At 43.3% G+C, this 21,265-nt stretch overlaps 1 long non-coding RNA gene across 1 annotated transcript in view; it reads right to left on the bottom strand.

The window, feature by feature from the left end:
- LOC102976880 (uncharacterized) overlaps nucleotides 1-20,765 on the bottom strand; it is a 46,254-nt gene extending 25,489 nt beyond the window's left edge. The window contains exons 1-2 of the long non-coding RNA XR_449155.2: nucleotides 20,514-20,765; nucleotides 15,400-15,514 (exon numbers count right to left, since the gene is read on the bottom strand). This is a non-coding gene — a long non-coding RNA (uncharacterized lncRNA). The remainder of the gene's footprint in view (nucleotides 1-15,399; nucleotides 15,515-20,513) is intronic.
- Between the last annotated feature and the right edge of the window lie 500 nt (nucleotides 20,766-21,265).

Here is a 21,265-nt window from a genome sequence, read left to right as displayed (position 1 = left end):
CTGAAAATGTCTATTGAAAAGCATACACTGGGTTCTGGAAATAAGGCCAAAATATAACATCAAGGATAAAGAAAAAACTTTTCACACATTCAATCAGAAAATGTAAATTACCTACAATGGGAAGTAATCATGCTGACATCCTTCTCCACAATAATACTCAATGCCAGAAAGATAATGGAGAAACAACTACATAGTTCTTTAGAAATAAAGTGTGACCCAAGAATAGTATGCTTATTCAAATATAAAGGCAACATACATAAAAGAACTCAATGAAACAGTACCAGTAAGTTGTTTTAGAAGAAAAAAAAAGTGTTTACAATGAAATCCAGACAATTATAAAATAAATCCAAGCTAAGAACTCAAGGGTGGAGAATCTGTGGTAAAAGAATATAATAAAAAGTACACAACTAGACAGTAGCTATGAATTATGGCTATAGAAATGATACAAAACCTGGTAATGTACAAATAATAATAATGTAACCAAAAAACAATAGAAAAATAATGTGATACAACAATAAAAATCAAAATGAAGGAGAAGGAGGTGGGAGAAAAAAAAAGAGTGCTTGCATGTGGGGAAATAAATCAATATTGCCTAAAACAGAATCATTCACGGTGAAAAATAAGGGCTACAACTTCTTAAGGTGCTTCATAATCTCTTCTTAAAATTAGAAGGGATATCTTAAGAAATATTTCCTGTGATAAAGAAATGTTTATTTGAAGTTTAGTAATTCTTTCCATTTCTTTTTCTTCTTTCAATTTAAGTCAAATTAAATGCAATCATTCTGTTTCAAAATAGCAGTATGATCTTATTTTGTGTTACAGCAATAACATATTGAGTATCTCTCACCATCCATTCATTTATCCATCCAATCATTGTTCTATTTGTATGTGCCTTAAAAAAGTCTTTAAAATCACAAACTTTTAAAAAAGCATAAACTATCTTTAAAAGCAAAAACAATAAAGTGATTTTTATGTAAAAGGAAAAACAAAGTTATAATAATGGATTTGGGGAGCTGGATGGGGCTTTTAAAATCTCCTCCTCTTTTACATGGTAAAAGAACAAATGTGTAAAATGGTGCAGCCACTATGAAAAACAGTATGGAGTTTCCTCAAAAAAATTAAAAATAGAACTACCATACGATTCAGCAATTCTACTTCTGGGTATTTTGCAAAGAAAACAAAAACACTAATTCTAAAAGATATGTGGACTCCTATGCTCATTGCAGCATTATTCACAATAGCCAAGATATGCAACCAACCTAAGTGCCTATCAATACATGAATGGATAAAGAATATGTGGTATTTATATATATACACACACACAATGGAATATTACTCAGCCTTAAAAAAATGAAATCTTGCCTTTTGTGACAACGTGGATGGACCTGGAGGGTATTATTCTTAGTGAAATAAGTCAGACAGAGAAAGACAAAAAAACAAATGATTTCACTTATATGTGGACTCTATAAAATAATACAAATGAACAAACATAACGAAACAGAAACAGAGTCATAGATACAGAAAACAAATAGGTGGTTGTCAGAGGGGAGAGGGGTGTTGAGAGAAAAAGGTGAAGGAGATTAAGAGGTACAAATTTTCAGTTACAAAATAAATGAGTCACTGGTATGAAATGTAAAAAACAAAACAAAACCAGAAAGAGATTAAGTACTAAGGGACACAAAGGTTATTGTGATCTGAGCCAATGTTCATTCCATTCCAGTATTCTGATTTCCTATTAGGAATTTAAGCAGTGTAAAAAAGCATCAAAAAGAAAGTTTAAAAAAAGTTAAAAAAAAATCACACCAAGACCTACCATCATTACCAATAGAAATAACCATCATTACCATTAGGTGAACATCATTTCACAGAATTTTTATCCAGTTATTCAGATATAAGAATCAGTGGCTAGATGGATAGATAGTTGAGCAGATAGAAATAATGTGATGAAAGTGAAATGAGATTATATGTGCTATTTACTAACAAAAAGATTCCATTTAATTCCTATACTATGATATTGTCCAAAGTGATGTAAGATATCAGGCCCAGATCTTTGAACATCCAGTTTAGGGTCTATGCCCGCAAGTATAATTACTTCACTGGGTACATACACTGCCGGACAGTCCCACTTACACACACACACACACACACACACACACACACACACACACACACACACACACGGCCTACTCGCCTGGTGATCTACAGCATCCTGAGGTCTGACTGAGTCTTGTCTGAACCCACAGAAGGGATTTCCCTTGCCTGACTTGTCACACCCCACTCGGACACGGAAGCCATGGTACAGGGACATCAGAGCAGAGACCTGAGATGCATGCATGAGAAAAGATTCAAAAGGAAGAGGAGTTGAAGCCAAGAGGGCTAAGAGAGGACGAAGGCTTAGGAACAACGATGTGAGTACTTAAAAGCAGAAAGGGAAACTAGGCAGGCAGAGAGGGTGAGAAAACAGAGCAAGAAGGGACAGAGGGGTGTTTCAGGGTGTCGTGAAGTGAAAGAAGGGTCTGGTTCCCATTCTGTGTCCTACAGAAAGACACTTTCCTGCTGGAAATGGAGTGGCAGGAGCAGAAATGGGGATGCAAGGGAAACAGATCAACTTCACTAAGATCGAGTTTGGGGGGAAAAAGACCCCAGGTCAAGAAACTGATCCACGAATAAACAGAGGTTCAAAATCATGATTAGCTTTTATCAGAGAGGCCTACATCTAGTACCCCTGGAGCAAGATGGTGCATGGACACCTGACAGGTTCAGCTTCCTCACCTGGGAGAGGAGGTACAACCTTATTTGGAGATGCAGTTCAAAAGGAGCATAAGTGACCCAGGAGACCAGACACATAAGACACATAACGTAACTCTGGGTGAAGACATTGTATGTTCAGAAGCCTTTCTTTCACGCATGTCATGAGCTTTTCCACCCCAGGAAGGACACTTCATAGCACACACAACAGCGGTATGCCCAATAACTTGGCTACTTCTTAGAGAGTGTTGACTGGTACCAGGTACCCTGAGTTCTACAGAGAAGACAGCTAAGGCCCACGTAGCTCCTCAGATCATCAGGCTCTGTGATCACCTGAATGGTGTCACCCTACTCGAGTTTACATCGAGTCCTGTCACAATATCTTGACTTCCCTTGAAGAAACACAAAAACAGCAGGAGGTCTTTCCTAATGACCAGAATGAAGTTGAGCCACTTATTTGCATTTCCTTGCTCTTTGCAACGACTCTCCAATATTATCATCAGAGATCAACTGCCCTGCCTAAAGCCTTCAGTGACTGTGTAATGCCTTTGAAACTTTTACAAAGTCCTTCGCTCAGCATTCAGCTTCCTCTACAACCCAGCCCCTAAATATCTTTGTAGTTTCTTTTTCCTCCTCATCATTCCAATCATCCAGTGCTCCAATCACAATATATTCCCGAACATTTCCAGAATCCACCTTGCACCCACCATTCCAGACCTTTATTATAGACTTCCACAGCCAGGAATGCCTTTATTCATTATCTTTCTATCAAAATTCTACTCAACTTACAAGGTTCAGCTCACATGTTCCCTGCCCCCAAACTCCCATCAGAATTAAGCTTCCTTCCTTTCAGGGCCACAGCAATTTGTTTTGACCTCTAGTTAGACTTAATTCATTTTGCCTTCTGTTAGTTGCTGTTTAAATCTGTCTTGATTTAAATCTGCCCTAACTGGTCATAAGTGAGTGAACATTTATTGAACATCTACTATGGATGCCAGGTGCTTCCACAGACATCATCTAATTTATCCTTCTGTTGCTAATATGTAGCATAGTGCTCACACATTTCAGGTGTTCATAAATGCTTGTTGTATTATTCTATGAAGAGAAGGGGAACTGTTTCATTTCTGAGCTTCAACAGGAGGTCATTTAAATATGTCTCCTTTAGAGGACTTAACGAAAAAAAATGAGAAAAAGAGACTGATCAACTCAGTTGGATGGCATGGAAAAGGGGTGATAACTATTTATTTAGTCTTTGATAATTCTGTCTTAGAAAAATACCCTAGCCAGAAAATAACACCATCTTTTTTTGCTGCTTGTTTTTCTTTGCCCCACCCAGGAACTCAGCACCACATCTCTACTCTGCCCAGAGCCAGACCTCAACAGGCTAGACGGTTCTAACCCTGGACCAATCACTAATTCTCTGTGAACTCTAGGCAAGTCAGAGCCCTACACTGGGTGTCAGTTTTTCCTCGTGTAAAGTGGGGCATTTGGGCTGGATGACCTCGGGGTACTGATCAGTTCCATAATATCCTAAGATTCTGTTTTTAATGAGCATATACAAAATGACTTGGGAATTGGCTAATTCTTCAGGCCAACCTGCGTACAACAAAATATGGAAGATTATGTAACCAGGGCAATAGATTTTCTGTGTGTGTGTGTGTGTGTGTGTGTGTGTGTGTGTGTGTTCTGAGAACGTCTTGTGTCTATGCATTGAGGGAAGAGGTGGAAAGCTGTCTATCCATGAAAGTCTATTTTCAAGAAATTTACAATTTATTCAAATGAATACCTAAACCATAAAAACATTGCTTGGTTACTTCCCACTAGGGGTTACCATTTTTGTTGTTGTTAATAAGAAACTAGTGAAGGTTAATTTTAAATACACTAATCTTACGGTTGAGAATGGCTTAAAAAATCCACAGACCTACAGAGCTCAATGATCACCATTAACAAGTAAGTTCTCTTCATTTACATCTAGCATCTAATCATCCAGAAGGATCTTCTTTTGACTAAATGAATGAATAAATCAACAGTGTTGCATCAACTTCTTCAGGGAGAGAGGGAGCATGTAATAATCGATTTTAGGTAATCAGTGAAGGCATATCACTCACTGCTTAATAACCAGTTGATCTGGATTCAACTATTTTCAAAACCATCAATTAGACTGGACTAAACCTCCCCTCAGACAGGTGTGGGTGAAAAGACACAGCTTGTATACTGAGCGTGTGCATATACACATAGCAATGTGAGCCTGAGAACCTTCAGCTTGATTTCTGAGGGGCCCACCACAGCTCTCTGCCTCCCCAAGGATATAAGGAGTCCTTTTCCTCCTCTGCTGTCAGCGAAAACCAAGAATAAACAGGGGCTTCGGCGCTCTTAGTGTCAAGGTCAGACTCATATCTTTGTTTCTATCAAATGTTTACTTTGTACAGTTCTGATATTTCACCAAGACTGTTTTAACCAAAGGCACATAATACTGGGTCTCAAATATAGAAGTGCCACGGTGGCCCCAATAAAAATGCTCTGACTGTATGAAGACTATGAGTTTGCTATAAGTAAAAGGTATAAAAAAAACTTTAAAAATAAGAAAAAAAAAGAAGAGAAAAGAAATTTTTTGCGGGGGGCGTGGTACGCAGGCCTCTCACTGCTGTGGCCTCTCCCGTTGCGGAGCACAGGCCCCGGTCGCGCAGGCTCAGCGGCCATGGCTCACGGGCCCAGCCGCTCCGCGGCATGTGGGACCCTCCCGGACCGGGGCACGAACCCGTGTCCCCTGCATTGGCAGGCGGGCTCTCAACCACCGCACCACCAGGGAAGCCCAAAAGAAATTTTTGACTGGGTACTTTTGAGAGGGATTGAGGAACAACTTGATGTAAAATTCTGAAGAAAGGAAAATATCCAAAAAGAAAAGGGAAAAGAAAAGTGACTAAGGTACTTCACAGGGTAAAACATATTTTTCATGCAAACATAGGAGGAGCCGAAAGGCTGTTTTAAAACAGGGACCTTCACCTAAATACAGCCATTAGCTCTTGGAGGCCAAACTAAGCCAGTCTACTAAGAGGGGGACAGTTTTCAGATGAGTATTGCTAAATCAGCACAATTTTTTAAAATTTAAAAGAAAGGAAGAAAAGAAAAGAAAAAGAAATCAGTTAATAAAATTTTGAGCCAAAATTTCAAGAGAATATTTTTAAGATTCAACTTCCGCATATATTTTAATATAAATCCTTTTAAAAGTATTTTTCTCACTGCACTGAATGCCTTACCTAAAATCAAATATGTATTTTTTTCTTTGCTGAAGATTCCCCTAAAAGAACATTTCCCTCCAAATCTATATTTTCAATATATTAATAACACAGATTCAACCTTTTTTGTTTGTTTTTGTAGATTTTGCTAGCATTTTTTTTTTCTGAAAGAAAATCCTTCCCCAAAGTTGTATTTTTTTTATTCAGGATATTTAAAAGTAATTGCTACTTTTTGAAGGATTGTGTCAATATGGAATCATTAAGATTTTAAAAAGTTAACGATCTTTATGACTCAGAAAGCCCTTAATCCAATTATCAGGGTGAAGGACAAATTGACCTTTTCTCCTTTCAATCCTGTTTCTAGTTTGGATACAAAAAATCTCGTTCAGAAAATACTATTTCTATATTTATCAAAATATGATGGCAAACAACAGCAGTGAAGTTTTAAATAAGCTTGACATATCAATTTAAAAAATACTTGTGTATAAATTTTGGGTTTATGTATGTGCGCTCCTACAAGAAGAAAGGGGCCCAGAGAAGAATTACATCTGATATTTATACTATGCGTTTAAACCTACCCCAAATGGTCCTCTACATTTAATTTCCTATGTTCAGGTTTTCTCTTTCCTTTTTCTTTTTTACTTTTTCTTTCTTTAATTATTCTGCTATTCATATTATTTCCTTTTTTGCTCATGAACAATATTTTTTAATAACAAAACCATCAGTAAATAATGATGGTTACAGCAACACTGAAGGTTATAATTATATTACCTATTGCTTTCCTTCTAAGGATCTCAAGGTAGTTTACAAAGAGAAAATAAAATCAGCATTCCTTCTCCTGTCACAGGATTTAGAAATTGGACAATTGTAATTTTTAGGGGCACATGATACTGATGCTAAACCATTCTAAATAGTGCCTTTCCTACATCATTGTTGGAATTTCCCCATATTCAAGGTTGGAGATTAAAATGTTATTTATTTAAAATGTTATTTATTTAAAGATGTTTTTATTTAGCATTGTCAGACACAGTTCCATCAGTCTTTTTAAGGGGCAAAAGGGTTCTAGGTTTAATTCAGAGTTGAGGGTAACCTACTTTTGATGAAAAGACTATCCTATGTCAAAAATAATGTCAATATTTAGTTTATTCATGTGCAGACACCACTTTAATTTTAAATGAAATTTAGAGGAATTCATATCTTCTAGTATATCAGTCAGTCTAAGCCAGCATGAGACTGTGTTTTAACATTAGGGTACCTTCAGATACAAATGGTTAAGTTCTACCTTCTAAGTAAGAAAGATGGGCTAATGTCTCTGCTTGTGAGACTATATATAAGTGCATGTGTGCACATGCACGTGTACAAACAAAAATGCCATAATGAAATTAACAACATGTGGATGGATGTGGAGCATACAATTTCAGGGTTTTGATGACACCACTGAGCTAAGTTGTTGGGATAAGGTCCCCGTATCTTTCTTTAACCTGTCCTCTCCGAGTCACTTCCTAGACAGTGACACATTTTCCTCTCATCCTTTCAGGATCTTTTCAGATCACAGCCTCCCTCCCCTACTTTCAGTAAATGTATATGAACCTCCAAGAGTGCGTGACATCAAAAATATAATTCTGAGCCCCTTGAAAAGAAAGAAGAATTAACAGGCATCAACTTCCTTTCCTGACTATCATACAACCTCCATTTTAAAAAAAGATAGCTCTATAAGCCATATTTTCCCCTGTAAGTATGCATATTAACAGGCAACAGGAAAAATGGAAAAAGACTTGTATATATGGAAAAATTGTCTCTGGGGTGATGCCTCTCTGCCCAGGAAAATGGCAGTGAGAGGAGGTGAGCGACTGCTTGAGGAATTTCATCATTTTTTAATCACCTCATGTCTCATCTTCTCTTTTCCATGGCAGACTTAGTACATTTAAATGCAACAGGTTGATGATTGTGATGCGAGGTATGAGAGACAATTAAAAATTTGTGAAATTTTTGAAAACAAAAATTTAATTTGGAGCAATTCTGTGACCTAGGTTTTTATACTTTTGGGGCGGGGGGAATATGATTTTTTAATTGTAATCCTTTGGGGAAATTTCCATAAACTTTATTTAATTCTATAATATGACTCCTCAAGCAACTGCCAGAATCTACTTCTTTAACTTATTACAAGGCCCTACTACATTAAAAAAAAAAAAAAAAAAGGAAAAAATATTTTTGCCAAAAAACAGAGCAATTAATAAATAACCCCTATTTAGTACCATATATAATCCTTTTATAAGTATAAATATTATAAGTAAAACAACCTATTTTGATGTGTTATATTAAAATCTATGCTTTTTATAATTTATGCTTTTTATTTTTTTTGTATACAGAAAAAAAAATAGAGATGAAATCAACCTAGTGCTAAAATGTAAACTCTTAAAATTTGTTAGTAAAAAAAAGTGCTCAGTTTAAAATTATATCTGGAAAAACATTTTGACTGAAAATTCTCTTTCTAACTAAAAAAGAGGTCTTATTTTTAAATTAAGGAATGAATTTATGAATAGTACAAGAAAGTGGGACTCCTCCCCCAAATAAGCATATTAATGAATACCACACATCTCTCTGTGGAAATTATATGTCCTTTGTGCCACATGAGAAACTAACGTTTTGTAATCATAAATAAAATATCTTCTTAGATATTTGAGCTTTGGTTAAATGATGATCTTTACTGGGATAAATTATCTTTAGTGTTATACAAATAAAAGAAACAAAATTTCATGTTAAAAATCTCAGAGCAGCTGAGAGGTAGCTCACTGAGAAGCAAGATTTTCAATCATAAGATTTTAAAAATTGTACAGCTCATTTTTAAAGGTTTCCCTTCTTTTAAAAAATATTTCCCTTTCTCTCAGAATTCTAAAGCATGATTTTCTTAAAAAATTCAAAAGCTAATAGCTAATCCTCAAAAAAGTAATAAGCTTGTATTTATATTTTTAAAGTATCATTTGTTTGTTATTTGAAGAGATAGCAACTGTTTTCATGACTGCTTCATATTGAAATGTAAATATTTCTTATGTAAAACTACCTGAAACAGGTTTTTTTCTGGACAAACTTCCTGAAAGGTAAGTTTGAGGGGGAAATAGCTATGAACTGGAGGATTTTATAAGCCTGCAACTATATGAAAATACTAGTGTTACAGCCTAAAATATTTTCTTAATATTTTAATTTTAATTCTTTAAGATTTTAATGAGCAAATTTTAATTCTGGAAGCTATCGATAAAATTTTTTCTTCTTTAAAAAATTTTATTATAAATGACTGCTTCTGTGCTCCATTATCTGCATATATTTTAAAATTAAAAAAGAAAGGCATAAGGAAATTCACTAAGGAGGAAACTATTTTCCTCTTTTATTTAAATATTATTTCATTAAATGTGATGTTGAGGTTCAGAGGTGGTAGAAGTCTAAAGGATAAAGTTTGGAGGGCTATATCTAATTCACCCTTCTTTTTCCAAATCAATTTATAGGCAGCCAATTTACTTACTGTCCCTAATCAGCTGAGAATTACAGAACTTCTCAGACAATTTCATTTTGGTTCATAGAACCCCATCTCTGGCAAGTGGGTTTTCTGCTCTTTTTCTTGTCTCTAACCGAGTATTCTAGCCACAAATTCAAAGGGTAAAAGAGACCCCTTAATTAAAAAAAAAAAATCACTTACTCCAACTTGAAATAAATAGTGAAACTATTTCTTTAGTTGATTTTTTTTTCTACTAACCTAAGATCTGGGCTTTAAAGAGGGGTCAGCCCTGAGGATCATGACTTTTTACAGGGTCAAACTAAGTAATTTGCCTGTGGAGATAAAGGGTCAATGTGGTATAAATCACTGCAGTTTGAATGACAGCTCTCCTTAGAAGCTATCACTATTTGTTCAGCTCCAGACCAGTTCCCAGCCCAATTCACTCCTGGAAAATCTCAGTATGATCCCAACACTCCTTGACTTTAGATTCCTCTCCCACCTCATGACACCTAGTGATGTTACCTGCTTCCTTATTCCTATTTCAACTCTTCCAACCAGTCCAGGACTCTATCTAGACCCTGGGTCTGCAGGGGCCTGTCTTAACACTAACAGTTCATGTTGGCCGAGTACATACTACACGCCTGAAGTACCAGATTGTGTGTTTACTGACATCTCATTTCATCTTCCCAACAACCTTATGAAATAGGTACTTGAATATTCCCATTTTACAGATGAAAAAACTGACCCAGAGAGATAACTTGCTCAAGGGTATGCAGCTGAAAAGAGCAGAACCAACAAGTTAACCTAGATCTCAATGGCCTCAAAGCCCATGGTTCTGGACCATGTGGTTGTACTGCTTCCTCAAATTATGCTGCTTTTATCCGCCCCTTAAAAGGCTGCAAAGAAGAGATGTCAAGGACTACTATGTAGATTGCATTTGACATGTCCCTGAGCTTTGTAGTATAATTTTTTAAAAAGAGAAGAAAAGTCATTGAGTAGAGTTGATCGGTAGGCTCTGGGGAAAATGCAGAAAATGCCTTCTCTGTGGAGCCTGTTTCTAAGAAATTTAAATAAAATACATAAAAAGTAAACAAAAACAAAAACATCTTTTGGAATGGCCTCAGATGTACTCTGCAGGTTTAGGGGGTACAAATGGTAGCCCTGGCCCTTTTTTTCTAGTGTTACCCAGAAAATGTAGCGACCTCATCAGAGTCTTCCTACAATCACCCTGCAGTTTTCAGCCAAGACTTAAATGAAATGCCTGCTAGGACAAGTGAAGTGAATCAAAGGGAAGAGAGCAAAGTTTTTTTTGTGTGGGGCAGGGGGCGGTAAGAGAAGACAGAAAGATTTATAAGACAGTGAAAAGTGAAGCTGGCTGAAGGAAAAAACAAAGACGATATATGTGCGAAAAGGAAAGAGGAAACATCCTTGATAACAGCAAATAGTGTTATCTATTCTTGCCCTTTTATTGTTCCTCTACTGTTTCCTTGGTGGGAATCACCTAAACTGAAAATTTAGGACTGGATATAAGCTGAAAGTAAAAGGTGAATGATAAGTATTCTAGGTGAATCATTTTTTCTCCCTGATCAAAAAGTTAAAAAAAAAAAAAAAAAAGGGAATGGTTTGCAAAAACAATTGTGATTAAATTCAGTAGATTTTAAAAAGAACTTGAAAGCAAGGAATTAAAGGGGAATGAAACTACAAAGAGATAATCTTTGTTTAGGGACGCATCAAGTAGAGAAAAAGATTTTCCTATCAGCCCTTCTGATTTGCTCCCAGCCGGGTAATCCTGGGCACTGCCAGGCTATGGAGCAAATGGACAGATGCTTTCAGAAAAGATTATCTTTTTTCTGTTGCTCAGGGAATAGCTCTGGTCCTATGACTGTTGATTCCATGATCTAAGACTTATATGCCATTGCTGTATGTGTCAGGCAGGAAAAAAAAAAAACAACAAAAACATAATAATAATAACAACTAACATTTATTGAGCACTGAGTAGATATGAAGCTCTTTACATGCATAATCTTATTTAATCCTCACCAGAACCTTATGGTTGTTATTGTTATTCCCATTTTGCAGATAAGGAAATTGAGAAAATGAAAATTACTGATTTGCATTTAGATTTGCATTTCTCTATCCTTTAGCCTCAGCAGCAGCAATCTGTTGCTTTCTTGCTTAAGTAAAAATTCACACACTTCACCGGCTCCTCCCACAATCTGTCACAAAGTCTTTACAAATTCAGATCCTAATCCAGACCTTCCACTTCCAAGGTCATCTCCCAGCAGTGCCTTCCACAGCTGTTCACCCTGGGAGTACTGAGTAAGAGCATCTAGCTGTCCCTGAAAGTAAAGTTTGCATCAGTACCTGATCAGCACTAAAGTCCATAACAACACCCTTTACCCTAAATGAAAAAGGTCAGATCTTCCTCATTGCAAGGAGGAATTTTAAGGGAACTAAGGGCAGGGGAGAAAGAGGGTTTGGAAGACTCGAAACGAGGGCAAAACCTTTGCACACTGACCTCTCCATGTCCAGTTTGAGGCTTAAAGACTTCCAATTTCTTCTTTACTGAAGACCTCAGCATAACTGCCTGCCATAAAGCCCCTGGCTATGCTACATAGAAGCAATCTACCAACCCAACAGGCCCAACCCAACGGGGCCAGTCTACCAACCTAATAATCCAACAAATGAACTGTTCCTTTCCTTCTCAAGGAATCCCTGTCCTGTGTAGTTCTGATTTTCCTTGGTGGTCAAAAGCACCAGAGAAAATCCATCTTTGCTATGAGCCCTGATGTTGAGACGTTACACTGTCTAGCTCCAACACCAACCTCTGTTCCCTCCACCAAATCACCAGACTTTGCCAAGAACATTTAGCCTATAAGATGGATTGTCACTTCAAAATTCTGCAGGACCGGGCTAGGTTCGGTCATTAAAACTTCTCATCTGCTTCTGTCCCTCAGCTCCATGCCTGCTTTGCCTTTCAGTTACAGATTTTCTGTTCAGCCTTTTGCAGTGTTAACTAAATTCCAAATATTTGTTCTACAAAAAAGGGGGACCAAAAATCATGATTAAAAATACAACAGAGTGCTGCTAGGAAAAAGAAAAAGACAGCTACAAACCAAGATTTGATGATGCAGCCTAAGCTGCAAACCTTAATATTGTAAAATATAGGACTTAGAGACTAACTAGATGAAAAATGTTTAATTGGGGGCCCATGGAGCCTAGGGAGGTCATGAGCTCCTTGAAACTGTATGTAAAATATCTGTGTTTTTCTTTTTTCTCTTTCCTTTTCTTGTTTTGTTTTGTTATGTTTTCTGGGAAGAAGGTCCATAACTTCATTAGGTTATCAAAGGGAGAATAATTTATTTACATCTCTGATGCCTAGAGTAAGGCCTGATACATAGTAAGGACACAATAAACATTCAACATTTGTTGAATAAATGAATGAACAAAAGGGGTCTGAGCTCTAAAGCACCTAATTTTATAGATGGAGAAGAGAAGCCGAGGAAGGATATAGTTGCTTTTTCAGGGTCATGAACCTAAGTGGTCAGGACCAGATAGAACTAGCTCTTTTAACACTTTTCACCATTTGTCAATCCCCTTGTTTTGCTTTTTAACTTAATTGTATCTTTCATTCCATTTTTCTTCCTCCCAATCTGTTTCTTTCTAAGCTGAGAAATGGATCCTATTTCCTAGTTAGAAGTTGCCAGTAAGTACACATCTGGAAAGAGAAGTGGGGGAGCAAACAGCAGGGAGAGTCTATGAAAAAGGCCCTCAGAATAATTTATTGGTGGTAGCACAGCCAGCATAGCTATTATTCCTATGTGCTGAAGACATGATTAATAATGGTATCAAAATGGCTGTCATTGATGGAAATATGTAAAGCTGAAATAGTGGAGTTAGATCTAGGGGTGGGCAGTAAATCTTAAGCTTAAAACTGACCAGGCCAAGCCACTGTCCTAAGAGCAGATGACCTGCAGCATTCCAAAAGACATCTGAGGGACAAGGATCAAATGAATCCCTGCTTGGTTTGAAAGCTCCTTTTGCGGACCTTCCTCGCTTGTAGAGTAATTAGGAGACCCTGGGAGAATTCCATTGGGCCTTACTACCCTCCTAACAGCTCACAGTCAAGCCCAGCAGGCAAGACGGATGAGACTCAAACTGCCACCCCTAGGAAAGAAATAAGGGAGAGAGGCTTAGGCCTCATGGAACTGCTTCATGCTAGGAGAGACTGTGGAAGAGACCAGTACTCAGATTCTGTGACACAGCAAGTTTCTTGTGCTGGTGACTTCCTAAGCAGATCGAGGCCAACATGGAGGCACTGAGGTCTAGAACATGTCAGAGGTGAGAGAGGAGAGCCATGCCTAACCTAGTGATGCCCCCAGAATGCTAACTGCTAGCAGAAGAAACTTTAGGTAAACTCTTCTTTGAACCTTGGCATCCTAAATGCAAGTCATTTTGGAAGGGAATCTGTTACAATTTGTGTTTATGGATTATCAGTATTATTTGGTAGTGTTAAGAATTATTTAGCAAAAAAGGAAGAACCGAGAGTAGACAATAAACAACCTGTGTTAGAGCCCCAGCTGTGTGACCTTGGTAAAATCACTTAACCTCTCTGAACCTCTATTTCTTGATTTATAAAATAAAGGCATTGGTCTGTATAGCTATAGTTCTTTCCAGCTTTTGCATGCTACATATTATATCTAAGTTTGAGGTTTAACTCATGGATAGATTTTTCAAATGTGATTAGAAAAGGTTACCTTTCAGGCAAGAAAATCCCACCCCCTGCATATTATTTTCTTAGATTTCTCTATAAGGCAATTGAAATATCAGTTAAAGGGGGAGATGTTAACCTCTTGGAATGAACAACAGCCCTATTGCTCTAAGACAGATGCTGCAAACTTCAGATCCTTATATTCGAAAGGGGAATTTAAAAGAAGTTAGGTTCAGCTAATGATTTGAAGACCTCACCCTCAGTTTAAATTGTGGGATTATAGGGGATTCCAGTCAATTAACTTATTATTAAATTCCATTCTCAAAATGTAAACATTTCACAAAATCTATGTAGCAGTCAGTTAATTAATACAGCTAATAGATCTGTTGTACAATGATCTGAAGGTCTTCCACGGAATGTGCTTCTGTTCTACCACGAGCCTCAAGTTTCCATCTAAGATTTCTGGCAGCTTCCTACATTTTGCTCACATAACAGCCAAGGATAAGTCAGGTAGCTCGCTTTCTCCCTACTTCACAAATCTAACGGTTAGCTCGCTTTCTCCCTACTTCACAAATCTAATGGTCCTGGGGTTTCAAAATTCTCTGCCTAGCTTTGAACTGAATTCCCCAATAAGAATCACGGAATCTAAACAAAAACTCTGGAGCAAAGGAGTTTGCTGGTTAATAGGAAAAGTAAATGTATTTAGAGTTTAATGCCTTACCCCTCAAAAAAAAATCAGTAACCTAAAACTCTTCCTGTCTTTTGTATGATGAACCCCAGTTAAGGAGACATAATTCAACATTTTGGCTTCCTCAGAGAAACCAAGCTCAGCAGCAAATGACCCTTCAACTCGACACCTCTCCCGGGCCCCTGAGAGGCCTGACATAGCCAAGGTCGTGGAGGCAGAGAGGCAACTGTGGGCCCCACTGAGGAGGCCTGCACCCCTCAGTACTGGGGGCTTGGGAGCTTCCAAACACCCAGGCTCAAGTCCTGCTAGGGGATAAGACAGGAAAGAGGCCTGTCTTATCACAGGTGTACTGTGTCCCTCCTTATCACCTGTATGATGGATGTTTTTCTTTGCCAAAGGCTAAGCCATTGAGGATCATCCCCAAGCACTGGATCTCTGGCTTCCCTGTGTCTCATCACCAAGTGGGGAGAGTACACACACACTGCCCAGGCCAAGGGGCCATGGGCCAAGGTATCTTTGCACTCACCTGGGACTCCAGAGATCATCTGTCCAGACTCTTCAGCTCCTGTGGCCTCTGAGACCCCTTCCTTCAGCGGCCACCCCTCATGCAGACCTCCGGGTGTCAAGACAGGTTTAACCACCTGAAAGGGCCAAAGATGGGCAAGGTTACTTTGCTGGCTCTGAAGGAGAATGGAAGAGTTTGGGGGCTGGGACATTTTGCAGGAAATCACAGAGTAGGGAGGCTACAGGGAAGGAAAGGGGCAGAGGGGTGCACTGGGCCTAGAGCTACAAGGCAGGGGAGCCGAAGCAAGAGGAGAGCTTTTCAAAGATGCCTACACAGCCCCCCAGTTAGAGAATTCCTGAGACAGAGAAGAGGGTCCCGGTCTGAGATTGCAGCAAGTGTGCCCAGTGCCTTTGACTCAATTCCTTCCCTCGCCTCCAACCTAAGGGAGCTAAGGCAGGGATTCAAAGCAACCAAAGGTCTTGGAAAGAGGCTAGAAGGGGCAAAAGAGCCAGGCAAGAGAAGGAAACCTGGCTCTAGCCACAAGTAGAGGAGAGGCAGAGGGGAAGCAGTGCAGGCGCAGAGCAGCCAAAAGTGGGCCTGAGGGTGAGAGCATGCAGAACCTCCCACCCAGACCCAGCCACTAGGGGGCAGGTGGTAGGGAGGGGGTTCTGTGTGCCCTCACCCCTTCCTCAGCTCTAGAGACCACCCCTGGTCTTGATTTTCTAAGACAGTCAAAAGCTAAGTTAGCTGATGGGCTCAGGGACCAAGTATCCCCAGTGACTCCGCGGACACTTCCCACTCCCCACGGAGAAGCACACTGGGGTAAGGAAGGGTCTCGAGCTGCTACCTCCTTCCCTAATTTAGGGGCTCTAGTGTTTGCATCAGATGCAAGCGCCTGGAAGTTTCCATCAGGCCCCTGGCTTACTGAGTGATGTAGCATTTTTCAAAAGGTGTGTGCGTTAGCAGTTTGAGGGTTCAAAGAAATTCCCCCCCCACTTTGCCCTCCTTCCTCAGCAAAGGGAAAGTGGGGAGAAAGGGGGAGACCAACTCCCACTGGCCTCAGGCTGACGCAACTGCCCTAAGGAGGGAAGGAAAGATGCACAAAAAGCCACCAATTTTCACTGATGGTGAAGGGAAAGGGGAGGGGGGCTTTCCTCTGATCCCACCCGGAATCAGACACCCCTCCGAGCAAGCCCCCCGGCCCGGATCAGAAGTGAGCGCCCCCTGCCCCGGCGTGCGGTCGCCCCAGCAGCTGTGCTGCAGCAGCAGTAGCTTCAAAGCAGCAACAGTTGTCTGGCTGAGGCGAGGCGAGGCGAGGCGAGGCGAGGCGAGGCGAGGACTCGCTCGGGCGCGCACGACGCCGGCTTCGGCCGGGTACTCCTGGGCTCTGGAGCCCCAGCCCCACACCTAACCTAGTGGGAGGAGTGAGGGGACCAGGGGCGCAGTAACCTCGAGCCGCCTGCACTCAGGATGCTCAACCGTTCCGTGCAAGTTCACTTCGCTTAGGTCACCTCTCTCCAAAATCTGGTGGAGGTTCCGGCTTTTGGAGAGAGGAGGGCTGTATGGCTGGGGAGAGAAGGGGGATGTAAGAAGCAAAAAACAAAAGAGGAGCTGAAGGGACACGAGGTGAAGCTATTTTTAATCTAGCCTGGCTCTTAACGCCTCTCCCTCCGCGAAGCTATCGCTCCACAGACGGCCCCAGGTGAGAGGCAGGGAGGAAACCCCCCCAGAGCTTTTGCTTTGGTTCCATCTCCTTTGCAGATCTTAGGGACCCTTTTACTCTTTCAGAAAACGCAACCGGGGAGGGAAAATCTCCTTTATCTGGGGAGAGGGTCTCTGATTTATCCCTGGAGCTTGGAGTCCTCGCCTTCGGAGCCTTCTCGCAGGCTGAACGAGAAAAGATTGACTCGGTCCAGCACTCTCGGACTTCGGAGCCCTTTTCCTTATTCGGGAGAGGGTAGCATCTGGGTGCTCAGCTAACGGAGAGGGGAATGAGGCCGGACACTTAGTTTGCTGGAAGAACGGTGGTTGGGGTGCGGGGGGAATTCAGGCCCTCCCCGAAAATGCGAAGCTTCGCAGCCCTCGGGTCTCGGACTCTCATATCCCTAGACTCATCCTCTATCCGTGTCCATCCCTGTGGGCGTCCGTGTGTTTGTGTGTCCTTCTGGTCCAGCCCCTAAGGGCGTCTAGCAGTGTTTCTAGCTGACGAAGGGCACGGGGGCACAGAGCATGGTGAAGGCCTGATTTGTGCCACTTGTCACAGAAGTGGTCACGACTGCAAGGAGTGGAAGGGGAGGAGAGGAGGGGGACCCACAGACGATCCCCAGTCCTGCAGCTCTGCTTCCCTCCCCAGGACGGGGCACCTAGAGAGGCCAGGTCTGGGCTGCTGCAGCTACTGCTAAGCTTCTGAGTCGGGTGCAACCGCACCTCTCAAAACCTCCTTCTCTGCGGGGCTTTCCCCAGTTTTCACATGTTTTACCCCCTACTGTGCTACTTAGTTTTGAAAAAGGCGAGATGGGGGGACCCGAGGCTGCAAAACGCCTCAAATTGGGTTGGAAGCAGGTGTGGGGGAAGAAGGGACTCCGGGGAGCGGGCGGTGCCTGCGTGTTTTCCCTCTTTTTCGGAGCTGCCCAGTTCACCGCGGCTCGCCTCACCTCCCCTTTCCCCACTAGGACAGGGGATACTGAGGGCTCTCCGCCCCTCCCTCAAGGGCTTCCCCACCCCTATATTGCAGAGTTGGATCTTTAGGGTCAAAAAAATGACTAGAAAATGTCCTCAACTGATTCATATTCCAGGTGCCGACTTGGCCCTAAGACCAGATCCTTTTTTTTGTAGTGGGTGAATGGGGTTATTCGGGGTGTGGGCGGCCGTTGGGGGGAAGACACAACTTGTGTAAACTTTTATTGTATTTTAGCTCCTTCCGACTTCTCCGAAAATACACGCACACCGCCTGCTCCGATTCCCCCTGTGATACAAAGTCGACTAAAAAGTTGGGGGTAGGGGACCTTCTCGGAGGACAGGCGGCGACCAAAGCCTCAGGGAGCGCGGGAAGGACGGGAGGGAAAGGATTGATTCTTCCGTGGAAAACGGGGAGAGGGCTGGGAAAGGCTCGGACCGAGCCGCTTCGGGAAGGTGCGGACTTCGGCGATCGCTGGTGGCTGCAGTCTTCTCGACGAGTGCGCCCTCCGCGAATGCTTTTTGGGGTAAGGGCTTCCGGCTATTGAGTTATGTACAGCAAGCCCAGACCGCAAAAAGATTCGCGAAGGGCATAGTCTGCTGGCTTCTTCAGTCCGCCGCCGCCGCCTTCAGCCCAGGATGTCTCCGAACCCCGGAGCCGAGCAGGCTGGGTCTCCCCAGCACGCTCCAACGCGGCTCAGCCTTCCACCCCGAGCGCCGCCCGCCCCGCTCTCGCCCCTCCCGGAGCCCCCCGACCATCCCTCCATTTCTCCACACCGTCCGCGATCCCTCAACGCAGTCCGCACAGCCTCGAGCTAGGTGTGTGGAAAGCGAGAGGAGGAGCGCGGTGGGGGACCAGGGATCCCGGCGTGCAGCCTCCACCCCTCTCCCGTACCCCAGCACCCCGAGCCTCCCCGCCTATCTGTCCTATCACACTCTTTCCCCTATCAGGGTGCCGCCAGCCCCAGCTGCAAGGTCGCGGATCTCTGAACAGGTACAGTTCGGATTCTCCCTGAACCCCCTCTTGTCCCTCCTAGTCCCCCAACAGAGGTTCCAGCCGTGACTACAGGCGCTGCGTAAAGAGAAAAACTCCCCCAGAGCACTAAATAAATACAGACGAGGCCGCCAGCTCATTGGTGCGGACTAAAATCGTCACCCACCAATCAGGAGAGAGCTCACATTTCCTTTTTTTTTTTTTCCCAGAAAGGGGAGGGAGGAAAAAAATATTTCCATTTCTAATTATTTAACAAAACCCAGACTGGAACACGTTAAAATATTGTTGTTGCAAAAAATCCAGCCAAGCCCCGTCCCCATTCCAGCCCAGGTGAGGAGGAGGGCGTGAGATATCGGGCAAGGGGGAGGGGGGGTTCAAGAGAGCGACCTCTCCCAACAGGACCGAAGCCAGAACATTCAGACGTAAAATGACAGGCCAAGATGAACATAAAATATACCCAAACTGCACGCTAGCAGCCTATTTCTAGCAAAATGAGGATGTCTCAATCCCCCCCCAAAAGTTCTGAATGCTCAATAGAAATGGTGAAGCTCCTCCCCCCGTACCCTCCCCCAAACCCGTCTAGATGTTGTGTGTGGCCCACTTGCCCCGTGTGCCCTTTAATTGCTGCAGCCGCCCCCCCCACTCCCTACCCATTCTGCAGAATATTGAGGGGGAAAAACAAGAGGCGAGCCCCTCACTGACCGCCGGCTCCCACAACGTCGAGAGATTCCAGCCTCTGCAGGAAGGAGAGGGGAGGGGAAGAGAGACTTAGGGTGGAAGGAGGAGGGAGATCTCTTTCCTACGTTACCCCTCCTTCCCTCTTCCCTCTCTCCCTTTAGGCCCCCTCCGCCATCCAATGTATCCAAACTTTGAGGGGTTGCCCTTCTTCCCAGTGCAGCGCCACCCTTCCCCTGTCCTGTCTTCCTCCCCTCCCCCCTACCCCCGCTCCATCGTCCGAGAAGGGTTTGAGCAAAGGAACGTTCGGACCACCTCCCTCCCCAACGGTAGCCCCCGGTGGGGAAAAATTCAGTCTAAGAAGGATGATGCAAACATTGCAAGAACTTGGGCGGGGAGGGGGGGAAAGTTGCCATATTTGTTCTTTGCCACCCTGGAATCGACGTGCGGGCGGGCGCGGGCGCACACGCACACTCTTGTTCAGCTTGCCCAGAGAAAACATATCTAGACTGTCTCCAAGCCTCTGTCAGCCCATCCCCTCCGCGCACCCATCAACCTCCGGCAGCTCTGCTACCCACCCACCCTCCCACGGCATCCCCTCAGCTCGGCGACCGACAGACGCACGCACACACCCTCCGAGCGTCGGCGCGGCCGCCGCGCCAGAGGGGGCTCCACAGTCCGCGACCGCCGCCGCTACAGCGCGGGCCACTGGGGAAAAAAAGTTCTACTCAGCCGACCGTTGAGCCTACCGACCGCCGGCCGACCTGTGCACCAAGCCCCTTCTCCTTACCTGGGTCCCGAGGGCCCTGGAGGGCGCCGGTCCGGTCCACACTGCAGCCAGCTTGAAGGAGCCCTCTCCAACCGGCCCGCTCCCTCCCGCCCTTCCCCGCCCCCCACGGGTGTTGGCCCAGCGGCAAAGCAGGCTCTTCCAGGTAAGTATATAAGTTACTGTACTGTGTGGGAGGGTCACGATCTTGGTAATTGCGGCTTTCCGAGCTTAACCCCTGCGTTCCTGCCTTCCTCCAACTTGTTGAGGACTCGTCGGGTAGCGGGAGAGCGAGCGAGCGCGCCAGCCGGGAGGGGGGCGGAGAGAGGTGCACCGGGCCGAGATGGGAGAGCCAGACAGCGAGCGGCGGAGTTCAAAAGTCCCCCTGGCCGCGGTTTTCATTGGATAGGTCTTTTCCCCCCACCTCCGTCCCCAGTGGCTTGCCCCCCCCCGCCCCGCCGTCTCCCTTGTAGGGGACGTCTCCAGGCGAAGTCACGATTCCTTCTCAGTTCGGAATGAACTGTGACTAGAGCCATGACGCAGCCAGCGCGCATTACTCACTTTTTGCAGTCACGACTTGGGAATCCGTGCTGGTTCCAACCAAAATTACACCGCTACCATTGAATTATTTAATAGGACCCAGTTCGAGGGTAAACTTGTGCTTTATGCCAAGCTATGAGGAGGGGGGACGGGGGGCAGTGAGGACAAGGGGCGTCCTCCCTTCCCCCTTAATGACCCTTGGACCCCCCTTCCCACCACTCCACGTGTTGCAAATG

Source organism: Physeter macrocephalus, chromosome 16 (assembly GCF_002837175.3).
Source record: "Physeter macrocephalus isolate SW-GA chromosome 16, ASM283717v5, whole genome shotgun sequence".
Classification (NCBI taxonomy): domain Eukaryota; kingdom Metazoa; phylum Chordata; class Mammalia; order Artiodactyla; family Physeteridae; genus Physeter; species Physeter macrocephalus.
The sequence above is the reverse complement of the archived record's forward strand: the minus strand, read 5'-3'. Positions and strand labels throughout refer to the sequence as shown.